The following is a 6,690-nucleotide window of genomic DNA, read 5'->3' as shown; positions in this document are numbered from 1 at the left end:
AGCACAACACTGCATTCTTCCGTTAGAGCAACGGTCTCAAGGTCATCCAGTTTCACCTTCCTTGAAAGAATACTCTTCATAAACCTCGCATAACTAGGCATTTGCTCCAGAGCCTCAGCGAAAGGTATATTATTGTGAAGTTTCTTGAACACCTCCAGAAACTTACCAAACTGCTTATCCAGCTTTTGTTGTTGCAATCTATTAGGGAAAGATGGTGGAGGATAGAGCTATTTCTCCCATGTATTACCCTCAGGCAGAGTGTGTTCAACAGTAGTCTTCCTTGGTTCCGCCGCTTTCTCCTTTTGCTTAGCTTCTTCATCTCCAACTTCAGCTTCTCCTTCTTTTACTTTTTCAGCATCAGCAACTTTTCCAGACCTTAAGGTAATAGCCTTGACTTGCTCTTTAGCTTCCTTCCTGCCTGGCACTTCAGTGTCACTGGGAAGTGTGTCAGGTTGACGATTGAGCACTGCATTGGCTATTTGACCAATTTGATTTTCCAAGGTCTTGATTGACACCGCCTGACTCTTGCACAACAGCTTAAGTTCCTCAAAATCAGCACTAGTGGGTGCAACTGCACCTCCCTGTTGAGGATATGATTGCCTTTGAGCATAATGCTGTGGTTGCTGAAATCCAGGTGGATTGAACTGCTTACTTACGCCTTGCTGATATGGTTGCTGAATAGCATTCTGATTATTACTCCAGCTGAAATTTGGATGATTTCTGTTGTTAGGATGATAAGTGGTTGGCACAGGCTGCTGTTGTCGCTGATAATTGTTCACATACTGAACAGATTCGTTAACAAGAGAACACTGATCCGTGGCATGAGAACCTGCACAAATCTCACAGACCATAGCTAACTGATTAACTCCATAGGTGGCTAGTGAATCGACCTTCATAGACAGCGCTTGGACCTGTGCTGCAATAGCGGTGGCTGCATCGACTTCCAGAATACCTGCTACCTTCCCAGGTATCATCCTTTGAGTTGGGTTTTTATGCTCATTTTCAGCCCTAGTCTCAATAAGATTATAAGCCTCAGTATAGCTTTTGGCCCACAATGCGCCTCCAGCTGCTGCATCGATCATGGGCCGAGATTGGGCCCCCAAACCATTATAGAAACCAGTAATCACCATCCAATCAGGCATTCCATGGTGTGGACACTTTCTCAACATCTCCTTGTAGCGCTCCCAAACTTCGCACATAGATTCTGTAGGTTGCTGCGCAAACTGAGTAAGAGCACTCCTCATAGCAGCAGTCTTTGCCATTGGATAAAACTTCACCAGAAACTTTTGCGCAAGATCCTGCCAAGTAGTGATTGACCCAGCTGGTTCAGAATGTAACCAGTCCTTAGTTTTATCCCTCAGAGAGAATGGGAAAAGCCTCAGCTTGATAGCCTCATCAGTCACACCATTATATTTGAAAGTACTGCAGATCTCGACAAAATTCCTTATGTGCATGTTGGGGTCTTCAGTCGCCGCTCCTCCGAAAGAAATAGAATTCTGCACCATCTGAATAGTGCCTGGCTTGATTTCAAAGGTGTTAGCCTGAATAGCCGGATGAAGAATGCTTGACTGAATGTCATCAATTTTAGGCCAAGAAAAGTCCATAAGAGCTGGATTCGCCGGAACAATACGATCACCCATGATTATTGGCTCTTTCTGCTCACTTCCTGAATCCGAATCTTCAAAATCTATCTTCTCCGGAATATCAAGAACTTCGTCTGTCTCCTCAGCTGTATCTAAAGTCCTCTTGGGAGTACGAGAACGACTTTGCATAAACGCTCGCTAAAGTACCTGAAACACAACCGGAAACAATAAGTAACACGTCTTAATCACTGAGTCCTAATGACCAATGATGGTAAGTACATAAACTAAACAAATACGCCGAGTCCCCGACAGCGGTGCCAAAAACTTGTTAGGGCGAAATCACGCGCTAATAATACACGCAAGTATACGCGTTCGCAAGTAATATAAAATACTTTCTAGTTCGTTCCCACAGAGACTCAGACTAATTATGTTCAATTAAACTCACTCACCAATGTATGATTACTTCTCAATGTTAAGACAATAACACATAGAATTGATTAACTAATTATTAACTACAATTAACTACTACAATTAAGCACTTAATTAACACTTCGAATTAACAATATTAAAACACTCATGAGATCACAACTTCATTACTACTTCCTTTAATAGTCATTGTTATTACCCTTAGCATGCAACAGTGATGATATTAATCGAATAACACGAAACTGATAAAAGCCAACTTTTATTGTACTAATACCATTCTACCAAACATCCACAATTAAGATAGAAGTTGAATAGGCATCAATTATGTTGAGTCCCTATATGTCTACAGAAATTGACAATATAATGATTTAAGAATAAGTTATTCCTTTTGATTACACAGGGCGAATAAAACAGTTAGAGTTACCCACTAATCATGCATACTCGTACATGAACCTATGTAAGTGAAAGTTAATTTAATGAAGTGAAAGTGAATTTAAGGATTTAGAACTTGCCATGCTAGCATAGGTTCATGTATTGTTATGCATGATTCATAGATAATTTTAACCATCTTACTTGCCCTATGTAATCAAGATAGATAACTTGTGCTTAAACCGTTATGTTGTAAAATTCTATAGACATATAGGGTTTCAATATAATTGGTGCCTATTCAGCTTCTATCTCTTTTGTGGATGTCTGGTAGAATGATACTCGTGCAACGAAAGTTGGCGTTTATCAATTTCGTGTTGTCTGATTAGTATCATCACCATTGCATGCTAAGGTTGAGAATAACAAGGCTATTGAATGAAGTATTTAATGAAGTTAAAATCCCATGTTGTCATTCATATTAATTCAATCAATCTTATTCTCGTAGTTATAATTATTAGTAAATTCTTAGTTATAAACATCCTCACTTATTATCGTCTTAGTATTGAATAATAACCATACATTGTTGCCTAGGTGTATGAATTAATTAGTTAACCAATACAGTCTCTGTGGGAATGAACTACAAAAGATTCTATACTACTTGCGAACTCGTATACTTGCGTGTATTATTAGCGCGTGTTTAGCGACTAACAAATAACCCTGAACTCTGAGCTAATGAAACGGTCAATGTATCTAGCCCTCTCAACAGCCATAAGATGAATAAGCACAACCTATACTAGATATCATACAATCATCACACACTAAGGTATTAAACACTAACTAAAGAATTCCATAATAAATCCGTTACGACCCCATGATCATAATTAGCCCATGATAGCACTCATCGTCACCATGGGTTCATATGAAAGCATGATAAATAAACACAAGAGAATAATAACTAAACTAATTATATTAAATCAGAGTACGTCACAAGAGTAAATAGGTTCAAAGTAAAGAAAACTAGCATCCAACATTACAACGAAATAAGAATCACAAGAAAATATGCTTCCTCTTCGTTGCAGTATGCTAAAACGGTCTTCTTCCTTATCTCCTTCGCTCCTTGATTAATACTACGATCCAACTTCCTTAAAACGTCTCTGAAATCTACTTATATAGGAGTCCCATAAAACCCAGATTACTCAAAAGTTGGAAGCCAAACAGAAATAGAAGTCTAAAATAATTATTCTGAATTTACGACCCTGCAGACCCCCTCTGGAAAAATGGTCTGTTCTGCTCCGTTTCTTCGCTGTAATATGCTCCTATCTTCCCACTTGCAATGCTGAACATATGCCAAGGCTTATTATTGATGAATTCTCCCCCGAAATGTAACTAATATCCTGAAATGCACAAACACTAGAAAAATGCATCAAATACACAAAATACTTTATTTCAAGACACCAATTCAAGCTATTATAAGACGCTCTAAGTGGTATAAAATGCCACTTATCACCGCATTGTACTAGCACGCGGCCGCCCCAGTTTTCCAGAATGTGAGCGCGCCCGCTGTAATAACCCCAATTTTTGGAAATTTTTGAAACCCTTATGAATAGTGTTTTTGCTAAATGAGAAAACTTTTCATGCCACACTATGTAGGGGTTCTGTTATGGATATTCTGAGTTTTTATTAGTACTCTATATGGTATATAAGTGTATGTAAAGATCGTCAGAATCCAATTCCGAACACTTTGATTTTTCCCGGAAATCCACTAGATACGGAAATAATTGAGTATAAGGTAACATGATTAAAAGGATTTAAATTCAAGGATTATAAGAGAGGATCATAAAAGGAATATAATGTATGGAGAAAGGTTAAAGGAACCCAAGTAATAAGATCCCGGGTATGATCCCTCAAACGATAAACGAGAACGAAAGTTAAGCGAACCGTATAACAGATCAGCGGTCATTAGGCAAACAATTAGGAAGTTAATCAAAGAGATTAGAGGGGATGATGTCATCCAACCAATAGAAAGAGGACAAAGGAGGGGTGATGACATCACAAAGTGATGCACGCATGACATAAGAGGGAAGGAAATGTGGTGGAATATTAACCACACAAAATCAAGGGTAAATGGGTAATTGACCTAAAACAAAATAAAAACAACCAACTAAAAATCAAATCAAAGAAAAAACACAAAAATCTCTCTTTCTTCTTCTTCATGCTCTCGGCTTTTTGAAGAAAAACAAGGAGGAGTTTTTCAAAAACTCAAGCTACACACCTTCAAAAATTATAAGGTTTGTTTCTTTAGCTTCCATAATTCATAACTTAGTTATGCTATAAGTTTGGATCCAAGAATCCAAGATTTACCTAGTTAATCAATTCCTAAAAGTTTAGGGTGAATAGTAACTTTCAAGAACAAATTTTTGATTCTTGATTTTATTTGTAAGGACAAGGTAGCTTAAGCATAGATCAAGGCTTCCATGGGCATTCCAAGGATCTTTCATTGATTAAAAGCTTCAAAAAGGTATAAAACTTCAAACCCTAGCTTTACGTTTGAGTATTAGGAATGGTTTTGATTGTTATAGTTCATGAGGGGCATGATCCTTGTATACTTAGAGTGTGGTTGGATTTGTAATGAGTTTGAAGTTATAAATCTTGATTATTGGTTAATGAACTTAAGTATAGCTTTTAGTTCATGTTTGAGGGTAGTATAAAGTTGATAATATTGGGTTTTAGGGCTGTTAGGATGTGATATGGATGGACTTTGATGGTATGAATGGATTGGGTTGTTTGGTGATGGAATTGAATGGTATAAAATTTGGGAAATCGCGTAAACATAGCCGTCGTAATGTCCGATTTACTTTAGACTGCTTTTGTTCATAACATTAGGACCCGAGAACTCCCTGCTAGGTTTTGACCATTGCCATAATTAGATAGTTCATGTTACGAGCTTCGTTTTGATATGTAGTTCGTTTGATTCCGATGTACGGTTTAGGAGAAACGGCCATTTTAAGTAACGGCGTTTCGCGAACAAAACATTATCCCTCGCCTTACTTTGAAACATTGGTTAAGGACCCTAAAGGACTAATTGGAGTATGAATCATTTATGTAAAGTGTATTAGGCAAATTGTAAGGCACTCACGAAAGAATCGCTTTAAAATTCGTAATGGGTAATTTATTAAAAATGGTGGAGCCGAGGGTACTCGAGCGACTTAAGTAAATCGTTAAGCGCAAAATGAGCGTTAGAGTCTGAGTTGGTTAGAGTATAGATTTACAAGTGACTTTGGTTTAATTCCAACTTACTTGTTGCTTATAGGTTACCAGACTCGTCCCGAGCCATTCGTAACCCCCAGTCGCTCAGGCAAGTTTTCTATCCGTTATACTGTTGTTGTGATGTATATATGTATATGCATTATCTTGCGATAGATGCATGTTGGTTAATTAGCAAATGTTGCGATATATTGAAGCATGCTGTTATGGTATATATATGCATGCCTATTTCGTATTCTTGCCATATATATCTGTTGGTTCAGTTGATAATACCTATGCTAGAGAATAGCAGTAATTTGCATATACCCTTAGTATAGGGACCCAAAGATGAAAACATTTTCTAAAACCGGGAGTCGAGGATCCCGAGTAGATTTTATATATATATATTTATATATATATATATATGGTTATAGTTTTCAAAACTATTAATCGAATAAGGTTTATTCGATAACTTTATTTTATTATTGACTATTATTTCGAATATTCATCCGAGGACTTATGACTCCTTTATTTTATTATTGAATATTATTTCGAATATTCATTCGAGGGCTTATGACTCAGCTTATTTTATTAATTGAAAATTATTTGAATATTCATTTGAGGATCTATGACTCCGATTATTTGCTGAGATATATTCTTTATTTTATTAAATAATAAGGTGTCGATAATCAAACTTATTTTCGATTATTCAAATAAAGATAGTACTTTCATATAAGTATATCTTTGGTTATTTAATATCGATTTCAAGTATAAGTTTTAAAATTTCTACTTCAATTATTTTTATAAAGATTATTCTTTATGGGAATATTATTTAAATAATAATATTCAGATATTTCTTTTTTATTGAGACTGATTTACTTTATTAAATCAGCATTATTCCAAACACTCTTTAAAGTGTTTTCAAGTCTTTAAAATGATTTTCAAAGGTTAGAGCGGATCCCAAAACTCGTTTTCAAATTTAAGATCTTCCTTTTTGAAGGGGACTTGAATACTCGCTCAAAAATCTATGGGATCCGGCTCTGTGGTGTATTTTATATTCGCAACAAGGTTG

The 6,690-nt window shown here is 36.4% G+C and overlaps 1 non-coding gene across 1 annotated transcript; it reads left to right on the top strand.

Annotated features, from left to right (window-relative positions):
* Positions 1–1,140: 1,140 nt before the first annotated feature.
* Positions 1,141–1,247, top strand: LOC141688120 (small nucleolar RNA R71). Its single transcript, XR_012561583.1, has one exon. It is a non-coding gene; the product is annotated as a small nucleolar RNA R71 (small nucleolar RNA).
* Positions 1,248–6,690: the final 5,443 nt, after the last annotated feature.

The sequence above is a fragment of the Apium graveolens genome, chromosome 9 (genome assembly GCF_009905375.1).
Source record: "Apium graveolens cultivar Ventura chromosome 9, ASM990537v1, whole genome shotgun sequence".
Classification (NCBI taxonomy): Eukaryota; Viridiplantae; Streptophyta; class Magnoliopsida; order Apiales; family Apiaceae; genus Apium; species Apium graveolens.
Note: the sequence above shows the minus strand (reverse complement) of the source record. Positions and strands in the feature narration are given on the sequence as shown.